The sequence below is a fragment of the Psammomys obesus genome, unplaced genomic scaffold, assembly GCF_907164565.1.
Source record: "Psammomys obesus unplaced genomic scaffold, mPsaObe1.curated_primary_1811, whole genome shotgun sequence".
NCBI classification, from domain to species: Eukaryota; Metazoa; Chordata; class Mammalia; order Rodentia; family Muridae; genus Psammomys; species Psammomys obesus.
This window is the reverse complement of record NW_026596101.1, coordinates 13,519,861-13,535,769: the sequence shown is the minus strand read 5'-3', so window position 1 is coordinate 13,535,769 and position 15,909 is coordinate 13,519,861. Positions and strand designations below refer to the sequence as shown.

The window sequence follows — 15,909 nt, the reverse complement described above, 5'->3', positions numbered from 1 at the left end:
CAAAGACAAGGGAAGGTTGATCTGAGGAACATGGGCAGTGTTGCATGTTTCCATCCTTTCCCTTGCTAGGACCCACCTTTCACGAGGCAGTGCCAGGCAGTAGTCTCGGAAAGCATTCTGAAATGTTCAGTTTTGAGCCTGTGCCCTTCCTGGCTTCTTAGCTTGGCCACATTACTGGCCCCGAGTCTCCATTTCCTCAAATGTGAAATGTTCCGGCACCCAGGGCCTTTATGAGGGTTAGAGGAGAAATCTCATTTGCAGCCTGGTGAGACCTCAAGAAATGCTAGCTATTAATTAATATCACTGGCTGCCAGAGATTATGGGGCTGAGTGTGCACACTGGGCAGAATGACCTGATCATTAGATGCTTGACACCAAGAGCTCATTCATCCTGTATCTACTACTCCAAGAGAAGGCTCAGGATGGGGTGAGCACACTGAAACAAACATGAGACTTCTAATTTTTTTGTAGTGCTGGGGATTGAACTCAAGGCTTCGTATATGCCAGGCAAGTGCTCTACCACTGAGCCACCCTCCCAGAACAGCAAGCATGATAATTAACCTCAGTCTACATTAGCTGAGTGTGCTCTATGGATCAACTTCCTCCCTGATACTTGACTCATGAAATTTCATTTGATTGTCTCAAGTCAGCAGTAAAGGTCAACTTCACTCTTCCCAGGTTACAAAAGAGATCCCGGAGGCTGTCTGAATCTCTTTTTTGTTGCTGTAAGAAAACCTCTGAAACTGAGTAGCTTATAAACAACAGAGGGTTTGGAGTCCATGATTCTAGAGGCCAGACAGCCCAAGGGCGTGAAGACAGCATCTGGTGAAAGCCTCACGCTACATCATAATATGGAGGTGAATGTCGCATGGAGACAGACCAAACATGCCAACTTGGAACCCTGGCCCTCTTCTTAAAATGCCACTAATATATGTGAGGACCCCATCCTGATAACCTCCTCGAATCTCAAATATCTCCTACGGGCTCCACCTCCAGACACCATGAATGTATGTGGTATTAAGCTTGCAATATCTGAGCCATGGCAGAAGCTATAGAGGGATGGGAGAAGGGGAACAGTCATGCTGGGGCGCCCCCTTTGGGAGTTGGGAGCATGAGAGAAACCTGGACACATGTCCCAGCTTTGCCAGCAAGTTTTCAGTGGCTCATCCCCAACTCTAGGGAGGCAGGTTTTGGATGCTGCAGGGGTATAGACAGCTAGGACACCTCAGACTTGAAGAGAACAGCTGAAGAGCTCAGGGACTCCTCTTCTCTCTTCCCCAAGCCCCTGAGGCCATTTTGCCTTTGCCTTCACACAGGCTTTGGTGATTGGATTGGCATTTGTGTTTGGTGCTTAGGACAGTAGCTGCAACCAGAACAGATTTCCAAGGCAAGGTCACATCTCTACCAAGCTCAGACCGAAGCCTTCCTGCCCTCCTGCAGGCTTTTAAGTTCTGGCCCCACCCTCTCTTCCCAGCTCTCCTTACTACTGGCCTTCTGTTCTCTATTAATATTTAACTGCTCCCAGGCTCTCAGTTACCAGCATTCTGCTTTTCTCTTCTACATAGTTGTCCAAGCTGCCTCTCTCCATGGTGCGCCCCTCCCCAACGGCAGCCTGCTTTTCCACTCCCCCATCAGTTTCCTATCCATCTCAGACTGCCCCACGTGCAAGAGCTGAAAGGGCAACAAGTGACGACTGCCTGCCATTAGGTAGGGCTGTGGGCTGATGAGGGGCTTCCCGAGGGAGACATGTCCATGCTCGCAGTTACCAGGCAGGACACAGGGCTCTGCACGTACCTGCCTGTGGCCAGCTGAGAAGGCTTGGGTAAGTGGCTTGTTGGGCTCTGCTTATCTCTTGGTCGTGTCACGGAGATGTTTTGGAAAGAACGTCTTTGCTGGGTCTGCAAAGACTGATCGGCTGGTTAAAACAAAGTGGTGTGGAGAGGTTGGAATGTTGCAGGTCCAGAGGAGAACCTGGAACATTTTGGGTCCAGAGGCTAATCGTCTTATCTTGGGCTGCCTTTATCTTTCTGAAAAGCCATTCCCTGCACATCTCTGTGTCTGAACTAACATCCTGTGACTGGTAGATAAATAAGCCTTGTGGAATCTGTTTACTTAGCAGACCACTAGCTTCCACTCACCTGGAAACTTAATAATGCCATCAGATAGCATCCTGTCCCTGTAGAAAAGCTGCCTCCATTTCACTGCAGCAGTCTCTCTGATGTAGCCACCCATGTATTTTAAACCTGCCTTGATTTATGACTTTCTTCCTTCCATAAAACTTCATGCAGTTGCCTCCACATTGGAAGATGGAATTTGGGGTAACCTAAACCCATGTTCTCAGGCATTGGTAACCCAAAATGGCTCCAGAACAAACTACCTCAGTCCCTTTAAAGTGAGAGCTACAGGGGTGGGGGGTGGGGGAGTGTTTGCTCTTCTCTGTTTTTGTTTTGCCCTGAGAGCTCAGCCCAGGACCTGCAGACCTGCCCGCAGCCAGCTGACACGGTGGGGAAGTGGCTTGAAAGCTGTCACTGCTCATCTCCTGGTGGTGACTTTGAAAGGTGCTGAGTGTCCTCCCAGCATGGGCTCACCCAGCTCATGCTCGCTGACAGCTCTTGTATCATGGTGGGTCACTTTTATGCAATTCTAGTGGAGACACTGACCGATCTCTTCCATACAGGCAGAGCAGTGTCTCTGCTCTGGGCCCAAGAAGGTGTGTGTGTGTGTGCGTGTGTGTGTGTGTGTGTGTGTGTGTGTGTGTGTGTGTACAAGCGCATGCTTGTGTGTGCTCATAAGTGCACATGTATGTGAAGGTTATGGCTCAACCTCATGATACACCCTTTGGAGGACTTCCTTTGTGGCCTGTCCAAGGTCCTTCCTCTTGTTTCTCTTTCCTGCCTGCCCCCATTTCATCCTCCCTCTTCCTCTACTCCAGCCCAGCGTCTATAGGGTATCCCTCTCAGCATCTCTTCCCTATCTGCTCATGGCAAGGCCTTTACTCCCCAGTGTGGTTATTTTTGAGCCATTACTACATTGTCTGGTGCCTGGCACCTGCTCAACACAAACATCCCATTTTAGAACTGAATCAAACAAGACTTGGGGTTTGGACAGCCCAGGCTCGACTCGACTCCAATCGAAAGGCTTTTGCATCCCCAAACTCATGAGCTCCCCATAACCCACCCTACCCTGTACCTGGACCAGGCTAGTTACCCTGCAAACAACACAAAACCAAATACGCATTTCCCCCTCTATGGTGAGTCAATTTAGTTCTTGCAGAAAGTACCTCCTCAGCCCCACAGCCTGAGGGACGTGCCTTCCTGCAGAAGCCAGACCAGAGGTTTGGGCAGTCTGAAGGAAGTAGCTGCCTAGGCCTGCCTTCACCTCCAGTCTCCAAGAAGCCCCCAAACCAGAAAATGGAGCAGAGCTGGGGAAACATCCCCGTAGCCAAGCTGTCCCTTCTTGGGCACAAGAGGACATCTGCCTGGCCTCTTCCAGTTTTCTATTAATGTCTAATCCACATGCTGCTTAATGCTCAGATTGTCCTCATGTAATCCTAACCTGCCTCTGTCTCCTAAATACTGTGATTAAAGACTGTGCCGGGCCTGATTGACTGATATTTGAAATAAGGTCTCTTTCTGTAGCTCGGGCTTATCTTGAACGCATCATTCTCTGAGTCCTGATTTTTCAGGTGTTCACTGTCACTCCCAGGTTTCTAGAGTTTTGTGCTTTTTTTTTTCTATTGCTCAGAGGTACTTTACATGTGTGTATAATCCATTTGTCTGTTCTAGGTGGACAGGCGTGTGGATTGCCTCTGTTTTTTTTGCTCTTCCTAAAGCTGATGTGAAATCAGGCACGAACTTGGGGGGACATGCGCGCTTATTTCTCTGAAATGGAATATTCCAGCACAGACATGCTTTATCTACCTCCATCAGCTTTCACAAGTACTTCCCGCCCATGGAGCTCAGGCTGGCCTTGGACTTGTAGTCCTCCTGTCTCAGCCTCCCAAGTGATGGGATAGCAGGAATGTGCCACCATATGTGATACCTTGGAGCCTCTCTCTCTCTCTCTCTCTCCCCCTGTCTTTCCCCTTCTCCCTCCCTCCCCTCTTTCTCTCTCTGTGTATGTGTGTGTACACCCGTGCTGGGGATAGAATCCAGGGCCACACGTATTCGGGGTAAATGCTCTAACACTGAGCTCCTTCCTCAGCCTTGGCCCCTCTCTAAGTGTGGGTCCCGCAGGTGGCCCCCATCTCTCTGATTTTAATGTGTCACTCTCTCTCAGAAGGAGAAAGCTTTGCTTCTAACCACCCATCTAAGAAACAGCGGCATTTCTGTCACGGACATCCACAGATCCTTAGCGGAGGCTTGTTTGACGTCAGACATCAGATGTAGCCTTTTTATGGCACTTCAGAAAAGACACTTGGGTCTCACGAGCTGCACAATTGAAACTTTACAGCTTCTGTTCACGGTAGGAAGAGGTCCCAAAGATGCTATCAACCTTTACAAACACTTGGGGCATATTTCAGGACTTTGAGGCATAGCTCACATTAAAGGCAGCGTGAGATCACAGGCGCTCTGTGGACACAGCCTTCAGGGCAGCGGGAGCTTCTCTTTAGAGGCCATCCATCAACCCACACATTCCCTTCCGGTAGCACCATCAACTTGAACAGCCACAGTCGGGGCACAGAGCCCATGCTCCTCACCAACCTTTGCCTGGCCACTTAGCCTCTCTACAACTCCTTGACTCTTCCAACAAAACAAAAAATTCTAGATCTCCTTTCACCCCTCCCTGCCTCTCTTAGACTACACTTTCTTATTTCTGTTCATTAAAAAAACAAAAAAAACTTTTATTAAATATTTATGAAACAGTTTTAGCTGCAGAGAAGGGTCCTAAGATGGTCTTTCAGGAGAACTCACCAATTCGCATTCTGCTCTCTTTGTTTTGTTGATGTCTAAACAAAGCCCGCCTTTACCCAAAACTTTTGGCAGGTCATGATGAAAGTCAGAGCACTTTGTTGCTTATAGCTCATTATGAATTTCATTAAAGGATGTTTTCTAACATGAGAGAAACTAGAACCATGTACAATACATTACACATTACTCGTAATACCCAGTCCACATTCAAATGTTGCCACCTGGCCCAAGGCTTTTTGAAGGAGGGCCAGCCCACATCAAGAGTTTATTTAAGTGAGCACTTTTGCTGTCTCTTCTTCTTTGCAACAGTTTCTTTTGCAGTGGTGATATTTTGAAAAGCACAGACCCAAAGTTCACTGGATTCCTTGAACTCTGCATTCTGTGTTCTCCCTGCCCTCAGATCCGAGTCCCCAGAAAGGATGTGCTGTTTCCCTGCAGCTTCCCTTTGCATAGCCCCCTCCTCTTGGACCTGCCTTCCCAGCCACCCTCTTCTGACACCCTGAGGCTTCGCTGAAAGCCTGTCTTGGGGATGCCCAGCACCCCGTCTCAGTGCACACGCCTGCCCATCAGATTGTACTATGCCTCCTGTCTGAGGCAGGAGCCTACCATATGCTGATACTGCAGCGAAGGCACAAGACGCCACATACCAGCCCTCACACTCCATGTTCTCTGCTCAACACGGAGAGATCCCCTGTGGCTCTGGGTGACCTGAAGCACAGTAGTGCCACGCTCACCTGTGTCCTTCCAACGGGTCAGATCTGTGTCACTAGCCAACGAAATGTGGAGTAATTTGGATGATAGTGACCCCCATAGAATCATATATTTGAATGTCTGGTCTCTAGGTGGTAGAACTGTTTGGGAAGGATTAGGAGGCGTGGCATCGTCAGATTAGGAGGTGCATCGCTGGGGTTGTGCTTTGACATTTCAAAACCCCATGGCATTCTCAATTAGCTTTCTCTTTGACTTTTTCTCTTTTCATGTGGATCAAGATGTGAACTCTCGCCTACCACTCCAGTGTCATGCCTGCCTGCTGCCATAATCCCCACCATGGTTATCATGAATTCTAAAAAACCTGTAAGTTCCAAATAAAGTTTTGTGTTCTTTTTTTTGTTTTTTGTTTTTTGTTTTTTTTTTTTTTGTTTTGTTTTGTTTTTTTTCCTATAAGTTGCCTTAGAAGAGCAATAGCGAAGTAGCTAAGACAGTTGTCAATCCTGGGTAAGGCTTTTGTGACTGGAACACCTACAGCTTTGCCCACACACTTGTAGTAAAAAGACAAAAGAGATTTACTGCTACACAGCACTCACTCAGAGCTATTGTCACCAGTAGTAAGTGGTTGGGGTCACTGTCTAGACCTAGTGTTTCCCAGTTCTTGGTGTTTTATTCAGAATCAAGTAAAAGCCACACAGGTTTGTAAAAGTAGCAAGGAAGCTATATTTGAAGCAAAGAAATGGTGCAGGTTGGCAGGGGCCCAGATTACTAAGGGATGGAATCTGGGTGGTTCTCTATTTTGATTAACAGATTAAGCCATATAATCGTTACTCTGGACATGTCCCTTCCCATAATGCATCTGATTTTAATCATATGCATGCCCAAGTATGCACAGGTGTAAGATGGTAAATACGGTAAATACGGAATTCTCCTTAAATGTTTACTTGCAGATGCGGTTTTGCTTTATTGTGTATGCACCAAACCCCCCCTTGCCCACAGTTTCTGGATGGTGCTCCAGGGTGTGTTTGGATAGAAGTGGGGCTCTATCATGGGTATGCTAAGGAGGGCAACTATTTCCATCATTTAAAGCAGGTGTACGGGGGCTTGAAGCTGGTAGGAGTCTTAGGCTGCTAACAGGTTGTTAGGTACATTGTTCAGTGAGGGGTATGTACATGGCCCTAGTCAAGTAGAGTCCTAAGTTTCTGAGCTTTTCTCCATGCTTATTGGCTCACTCTTGTGATCTAGGTAACCTCTCTCAGACATCAGGTGAGTCATGTCTTAGAGCCTGGTAGAAGCTAAGAGCTAAAAGTCAATATATACTCTTCTCCATAAGCCTCAGCTTCCTTCTAACACAGCACCTGGCTTCCCCAAGGCAGGTGCCCTCAACAGACCCAACTCTTCCTATGACAAACCTTGGGACCCATACCATCACTCAGCCATGGTCCTTTGGTCTGAGCCATGGCAAACACCATTTGGACTCAAAGAGAGGGACCTAAGACACCCACTGGATGAGCAGAGGAGCACCAGCCACACTGAAAAGAATAGACGAAGGGCTATGACACCTCCAAACAATCCAAGTGGCAGTGCTGGCTGGTGGCAAGGAAGGCCTGTGGCTCTGGAGCCCAGACTCTGAGACGAGTAATGGCATTGCTATGGGGAAGGAAGGCAGCTGGTAGTGAGGCCTGTGGCCTGCCAACACCCAGAACCTACCTGGTGCCCCTTTCGGCTCCTCCCCTGTCCATACCACATGACCAGAACCTTCCACAGATACCCACACAGAGCCCAGGCCATCCTGACACCTGTGTCACCTATAGCTCTTGCCTCATCACACCTAGATGGCCAGGTCCTCAGCCACCAGAAGCTGCCTCTTTCATCCCCTGTTCCATGCCTTAGGTGGAGACAGCACGTCCTTCCTTTGACCATGGCAGCTTCTTGTGGTGTACCCTTTTCTTGCCTGACATGGAGTCCCTTTTCAATACCTAAAGAAAGTGGTAGACCCTGTGGCTTCCACCTGGAGGCAGGTGTCCAGATGCAGCCTCAGCTGTCTCTGTCTCATGGACTTGCATGCAAGGGGTCTTTGTTTATTCCTAAGCGAATTCGTGGTAAGAGCAAAGAGAGGTTTGGTTTTTTTGATCTTGTTTGTTTGCTTTTGTTTGGTTTAAAAATCTACTTATTTACCTATTTCTGTGGTACCCGCAGAAATCAGAAGAGGGTGGGTCTCCTGGAACTGGAATTACAAAGGATTATGAGCTGCTGAGCAGGTGCTGGGAGCCAAACCAGGGGCTTCTGCAAGAGCAACAGTGTTTTAACCACTCAGCTCTCTCTCCAGCCCCAAGCAAACCAGTTTTAAAAGGTTACTCTGAGCCAAGGGTCCTCTTAAATACTGCACAGGTATTAACAAATTCATCCAGTTCTCACAAACCCCCATGAGGTGACCCTAGCACATCTCCACTTCCTAGGTAGAGACATAGACCCTGAAAGGTTAAGGATCATAAATCCACCAGGCTAGAGCCGATCCTACTATGGTCTTCATGGGAAGAGGAGGAGGGAGGAAAGGGTCAGGGGAGGGAGAAGGGAAAGAGAGGGAAGGAGAGATAAATGGAAGAAAAGGGGCTGGGAGGGAGGGAAGGGGAATAGAGGGTGGTGGGAGAGAGGGAGAGATGGAGAAGGAAGGCAAGCAAACGGTTCATTTGGGAGGTGACAGAACCCTGCATGAGTAAGCAGAGAGACAAGACAGGCCACAGGCACAGGCACAGGGGCTCAGGAGGGTGAGTTACCAGCCACGCCCCTGCAAACAACTGGCATTCATCCCATAGAGATCTTCTCTGGTGCCTGTAAAGCCACACCCTGCATGTCCAAGAAGAGGGATTTCATAAATGAGTTATAGGTTCTGTCCTCAACAGAAACCATGAGCAGCTCATCAGAAATAGATTTGTGGAACACTGACAGACAGACAGATGGACAAAGGGCACCTAGCAGAATTATTTATAAGCAAGTTTTCATGGCCTGCAAAGTCTTCACCTCCCCACCTCAGACTTTTTCTTCCATGGTGGGCACAGATTGTTTATTAAAAATTACAGTTCTCAGAAGCAAAAAATGGAGCTTAGGTATTAGATATAGGAACTCAAAGGTAAAACCCCCCTGAAAACACAAAAGCCCTTCAATAAAGGCTACATGGCTGACTAGTTTATTGGTACAAAAATAACTTTTCTTTTTTTTTTTTAGTCAGGGTCTCATGTAGCCCAGGTGGCCTTGAACTCTCTATGTAGCCAAGGATGACCCTAAATTCTCTTGCCTCAGCCTCTCAAAGTGTAGCTATGTACCATTTTAAGGGGGCTGTGGGACATTTCTGTGTAGACAGTTGATTTGTAGCCAAAGTTCTGCTATCTGAGAGAGCAAGGCATTTGCCCCCGAGTCACTCTCCTGGCCACCAAATGAGGTGTCCCACTTAATGCATCCTGTCAGGATGCAGGTTCTAACAGGTCAGGGCTCTGTGTCTTATCTCTTGGGACAAGCTGGGCCTGTCCGCCAAAGCCTCCTGGGAGAAGGGTCATCTCTACTGGGAAAGTGTGGCACCATGCTGGACAGGGCTATCAGGTCCAAAGGAGACTTCATTTCCCAGATCCTGGCTGTTACACAAAAACCAGCACTCCTCAGGAATTTGAGAAGCTGGATGCCCTCTACCAAAGGGAGCCATTCCCCTTATCACTGGCATAAGGGACAAATAGTTGTCTATGGTACCTATTAGCATAAAAAATTCATGCTTGCCTTCATGCTCCCTCAGTATAGAAAGTACTGCTACACATTCCAGGGTTCATGTTGACATCCTAGCTCTTCTCACTTTCCCCTAACCTAAACTTCTCCAGCTCACTGGCTTCCGTCCCTCCCCTCAGCTATTCATTCTTCTCATAACCCTTCAGTTTCAGCTATGCTCCCCTCCCCTTGCATGCTCTTTGGTCCACTCCCTGTTTGTCTTCTTCTCAGTCTCCCTCTTTCTCTGATCGCCTGGTTCTCTCATGGCCAGGTCCAGTCTGCTGGCCATGTTCAGTCTATTCATTTCTTTCTTTCTCTCTACTCCAGCCTCTTTCAGGTGCCTCTGGCTGTTCTCTCTCTCTCTCTCTCTCTCTCTCTCTCTCCTATCTACAATAAAAACTGTTCTCTTAATCACACCATGGAGTGGGCATGTTCTTAGCTTAGACAAGGAAAACATGATGGGTAACCCACCCTTGTCAACTTTTGGGGCAGAGCAGGTTGCAAGGCACTGAAAGTCCATGGTCCAGGAGAGGTAAATCCTTGTTCCCCAAGACTGAATGATGTTAGTATTCCTGCAGTGGGCAGGGGAGTCAAATCATGTGAACAGCATAATGAAGGGAGCCAGAAAGTACCCTGCCCTTCCCCCTGTGCCAGACACAGGTCACAGGGCTGTTGGCTCAACTCTCACCACCCAATAGGCTGAGCCCTTCCTTTTGTCCAGACCTAGCCTGCTCACTTCTCCCCTCTTCCTATTGGCCATGGCTAGCCCAAGCCTGTCCCCTCCCCTCTTCTCACATACACATTATCTTTCCCCCATCTTAAAAGCTTTCCACAAAACCCACATTTTCCTGTGCCTAGGGATCAACTTGATACACACAGAAGGATCCAATGAACTGTTTCACACTAAGTGCCAATCAACTGGAGCACTGTAATGTATTTAGCCGAAGGAATAAAACATCAGTGGTGAAATTTTACCTTTTGGAGACAGGGCAGTCTTTGTTACTTTTCTATTGCTGTGACAAAACACCATGACCAAAGTAACGTATACAAAGCATTTAACTTGGGCTCACGGTTCCAGAAGGTGAGTTCATGACCATAATGATGGGGATCGTGACGCTGGAACAGCAGCTGAGAGTTTAGCTCTGATCTGAAAGCACGAAGTAGGGAGAGGGCTAATTGAAATGGTATGGGCTTGTAAAACCTCAGATTCCAACCAGTGACCAGTGACAAAGGTCCTCCAACAAAGCCATGCCTCCCAAACCTTCACAAATAGTTCCACCAACCAGGAACCAAACATTCAACTATATGAGCCCAGGGGCCATATCATTCAAACCACCACAAGGTCAATATGTACTTCCCCTAAAGGATCTTAAAGGTAGCCAATAGGATTATCTTAGTTTAAACACCAAGGAGAATAGATGATCGTTACAGGAGCTAAAGATAAGTCAAGACAGTCTGGCTCTCAACCCATGATACTCCGAAGGCTCTGCACAGTCATGGAAGTTCTGAGCAGCCAGCAGCACAGGAAAAGGTGTAACAGATGAGGCTCTCCTCCTTAGTTCATATTACGCAGCAACAATTCAATGAGATACTCCCTCAGGAAAAGAATCTATGTGACGCCGTGACCATCCCTTCAGGTGGCAAGATGTAGAGAAATGACACAGGGAGACATCCTTCTCAGGATATGCACCATCCCATTGGTGCAAAAACACAGCTGTCACCTCAAAGGGAATAAGAGACTGTCTTAGTTAGGGTTACTATAGCTGTCATGAAATACCATGGCCAAAAGGCAAATTGAGAAGGATAGGGCTTATTCAGCTTACACTTCCACATTGCTGCTCATCACCAAAGGAAGTCAGGACAGGAACCCAAGCAAGGCCTGGAACTTGGAGACAGGAGCTGATGCAGAGGCCATGGAGGGGTGCTGCTTACTGGCTTGCTTCCTGTGGCTTGCACAGCCTGCTTTCTTATAGAACCCAGGACAACCAGCCCAAGTGGTCATATGAGACTGCCTTAGCTACAGAAAAATGGAAGTTATAAATGAAGGTACTTACCAAGTCTGTTGATGGACCCATAGGTAGGCTGTAGAGTACTGCAACTAACTGTGCTGTAGGTTTCAGAAGCTATCTGATGGCATTCTTAGCATTTACACTGATAGATGCTAGGAGTCTGCCAAGACTATATCTTAAAGGCTTTGACAGTCACACGCTGTTAGGTCAGACGCAGGAATGGGCAATGAATGGCTTTCAAAGGAACTAAAAATAGCCTGAGATAATTTTGCTCCAGCCTGCAACATTCTGACTCAACACAGTCACAACGTCCAGGCAGAAAGGCTTTAACTAATGCAGCTGTCCTTCAGCTCACACTCCTCAACCACTTCACCTGCGCCTCGGAACGTGGCGGTCAGAGGGAAGACACGTTCCCACACACTCTCCTTCTGAATGGAACTATAATCACAGAGGGAGGAAAACCAAATACTTCAGTACTTGGTTCCCAGAGGGTCTTACCTTCCCCTGGAGAATCCAGTTCAGAACCACCTGTGTGGAAAGAAGACTCTTTCCTGACACCTCCAGGTAGCTCCAGGCTGGTACCAAGCCCATAACCAGGTGGGAGGTCTTAAAGGTTAACCCTGGTACATTAAGGCTGTGAAGAAAGTGCCACAGCCCCAAGGCCCGGGCTGATCTTTCCCAGCGCAGAACGCTCAGCAGTGCTGTCTATTTACTTCTAATTGAAAGCCCGCGTGCTGAGCAACTCCACGCAGGCGTGAAGTGCAGGTCTGTGACACGGTCTGGTCCCCAGCCTTCAATTCTCAGAGCAGCCTCCACAGGCTTAAAAGGGAACATGTCAAGGAGACATAGAATTAGAACTTGATTTTGCTTTTGAAAAATATCTGTCTCTCACAGAGGCCGAGTTAGAGATGTTTCAGTGTTAGTTTAGCATAATTACTCAGAGCCTTTGAAAGGCCAATTAGGAAAGGGGGGGGGAGGCTCTATTTTTGGTGGGAGGGGATATGACACCTGGCCTTGCTGTGTAGCCCAGGTTATCCTTGAACTTAAAATCCTCCTCTCTCTGCCTCCTGAGTGCTAGGATTACAGGCATGTACCACCATGCCTAACTGGTTTAAAAGTGTATTCAGAAAATTTACTAGAAAAAAAAAATGAGATTCCTATGGGGGCCGCAGATGTTATTCTGGAGACCTATAAATGGTTATGTGTACTTATCTCAGGGAAACATTGTGCCAAAAAAGTTGGCTTCAATGGTCTTTCAGCTGAGGGTAGATACTGTCTGGGAAGCATCCCTTGGCTTGCTTCAGGGATGCTCAGCCATGCTCAAGTATATACACTCACCTGCCTTATTTGTTCATTTAAGGCCAACTCCTGGAGATGCTTCCCAGGACCTGTCCAAGCATAGCTTGGTGGTACTTCGATTCACACAATCCTGGACTCACTCGATAGGAAGAGGAAAACATCAGCCAGGATAGGTCATCCTGGCTTCCTTCACTCCCTGCTTTTCTTCTCAGCAAACCTGCCAGGAACATGCATGCCAGAATCAGCAGACCTCACCCAAGCGCTGGCCGAGTCTTTGCCATTGATGTCATCTTAGGCAAGATGCCTGAGCCCCTGACTCTCGAAGTGTGGGTTTCCTCACTGGTAAAATGACAAAAACAGTACCCCTCCAACCCCCACCCCGACCCCAAACAGCCACTGTTCCTTCCTTTTCCAAGCCAGGCAGTTCTAATAGCCATACAGAGCTTGATGAACAAAAGACTCTGAGCATCTCCGCTGTGGCTAGGTTCAGTCATGAGTTCAGTGTCTGGCCAATGAGATGTAAGCAAAGTGATTGCTTCAGGTTTCTAAGAACGTGAATAAAGGAGCAATTATCAAGGTTGCACTTTAAGACCTGACTTCCTGACTTTCTTTTCTTGTCTTTCTTTCTGCCATGGAAGGACATGGTGAGAACCTGGCCATCAGCAAACCAAAACAAGAGCTCTTGCTTCGAAGCCAAATTGGCTTGCATCTTGGTTTTGGACATCCAGGGGCTCCTTGAATAAATGAGGTTATTCCTGTATTGGTCTCAGCTCAGCACCTGGCCTGTAGAGCTTCTGGGCAGGGTCTTTCCACTGCCCTCACACAGAAGGTATTTCTATTGTTTCATCACTATGGCAGCTGTCATAGCTTTTAGAGACTAGCACAAATAGCAGCCACTTATGCCTCATAGCTCTGGACACCCAAGATCAAGATGCCAGCCCATTTTCCCTGAGTAGAGCTTGGGAAGGTATGGAAGATGGAGGGAGGGTGTTAGGGACACAATGGGCAAGCACAGCTCCTTGGCTCCACACTAGCTGCCAACCCCAGGTGAAAGCCATCACCTAGGCCTGTGGAAAGACTGCAACAGGAGTTGGAACCTCCACCAACAATACTCATGGTGACCCCAAGAGAGGGAACCAGTTTCTACTCTGTTTCCAAGCTTCTGTGGCTAACCAAAGTCCATTAAGGCCAGGGTTGTGGCTCATTACTGCCAGCCTTCCAGAGAGCAAGGCAGTAAGGGCAGACAGTGACTCTGCAGGGACTTAGGGCTTTGGGCTTTCCTAGGTTCATCTTTGAAATCTTTTTTGGGGAGTAGCTTCTATTGTTATAATCCCCATGTTTACAAATGAGGAAACTGAGGGAGAGAGACTGACCACTTATATACTGGAAATACATCATTTTGTAAAGAGACCACACTTGAAGTTTGTTTGTCTGTTGTTTTTTGGCCAGAGCTGTTCTGACAAGAAATTTCTAATTGTTTTGTTTCTTCTAAGACTGAGTCTCATGAAGCGTAGGCTGGCTTTGAAATTCCTGTGTAACCAAAGATGACCATGTACTTCTGATCTTTCTACCCCCACCTCTCAAGTGTGAAGATTAGTTATGTGCCATCACCCATGATTCATGTGGTCTCTGAGACTGAACCCAGGGCTTCGTGCATGCTAGACAAGTACTCTACCAACTAGCATATACCACTGAGCCCCAGACAAACAATTTCTAATGAATCTTGAGTGCAACTCTCCATGAGAGCTCTGGCCCATGTCAGGCCAGCGCTGGACCATGGGAGGTGCACACTTCAATGGCCCTTATTATTTTACTGTGGCAGAAACAGAGTATTGGTGAAGCTGAGCTAGTCAGGTTCTGACCTCCTCTCTTCTTATGTTATTGAAATAGAGAATAGACTGTGTGTGTGTATGTGTGTGTGTGTGTGTGTGTGTGTGTGTGTGTGTGTGTGTTTTAAAAAAGACAACTGGTCAACCTGCTTTCAAAAATCAAGTCAGTGTCTCCACTTGAGGAGATAGGGAGACCCAAAGCAGTCACGCACCACTTAATCTTGAAGACAAATGTTCTCAGGCAATTTTGCCAGCATGCAAATATTACGGACTCTACAGACCTGGATGATACAGCCTCCTGCACACTGAGGCTGTAGGGTGGACTGAGGCCTGTATGTCTGGGCCCTTGTTGGCTGAAACATACATAGTGAGGGAGTGAGTGTGCAGCTATGGTCTAATTTAGTGTTGACTTAAATCACTACTTTTGATTTGTCAAAACAAAACCAGAAAATGTCCCCACCGCCTACAATGAAAATGTGTGTTGAAATAACAAAACTCTTTCCACTGAACTAAACCACATCGGGAACTCTCCACTGAGGTGATACCAAGGTGGTTGACATTGGCAAGAAAAGCACACACCATAAATAAATAAATAAAAACATACATACATACATACATACATACATACATACATACATACATACATACATAAATCAGGGCTCCCCATTTGGGCTTCTCGCAGTCACATTCTCCATCAGCACACCTGAAAAATCCCAACTTTGTCCTGCCTTTGTGTTGATGAGAGTTTCCTAGGGAGAAAGGAAAAGGCATTCAGGAGCCATGGTGTCTCTCAAGGAGCCATGGTGTCTTCTAGTTGCCATAGGCCATGAGATTGTGGGTATTCTGTTGGAACAAGCCACAGGAAATCCAGGTTTGGTTGGCTAAAAGCCAAAAAGCAACGGTTAGGCCAAGTCCCAGAGAAAATCTGGCTTCAGGTACCAATTGGCTCAGACCCAAAGGATGTCACCACCACATGCAGCTTCCCTCTCTGTCTTGACTCCATTTGGCTGACTCTGGTGCCAACCTCAGCTTTACCTGTTGGCATGGGGGCTGCACAGCCCTTGGGCAATGCATTCTGCTTAGGGCAGATCCAGTGTCATGGCAGAACTCCAGTTCTTCAGCAGTGCTCACTGGGGCAGGACAGGAGGAAGCAGAGTCTATGCTGATCAGTTGGAGGTGGGGAACCCTTCACTCTGGAGTCTGGCTAAGCCTCTCACCAGCAGAGAGCAGGAATTTCAGTGCAGGAACGTTAGCTCCGAAGGTTGCTGACACAATATTCCTTTAAGATAGAGCATGTTAAAATAGCAATGAACTGTGCTTAAGACTTAAGCTTATGTGACCTTCAGGGATGGCCTGACTCTATTTCCTGAAAATGTCACAAACAGTAAAAACAAAACAAAAA

General features: G+C 47.5%; 1 long non-coding RNA gene across 1 annotated transcript; it reads left to right on the top strand.

The window, feature by feature from the left end:
- Positions 1-1,572: 1,572 nt before the first annotated feature.
- On the top strand, positions 1,573-13,219 carry LOC129692290 (uncharacterized). The gene is made up of 4 exons (XR_008722667.1): positions 1,573-1,821; positions 4,278-4,463; positions 5,899-5,983; positions 12,740-13,219. It is a non-coding gene; the product is annotated as an uncharacterized LOC129692290 (long non-coding RNA).
- The last annotated feature ends 2,690 nt before the right edge of the window (positions 13,220-15,909 follow it).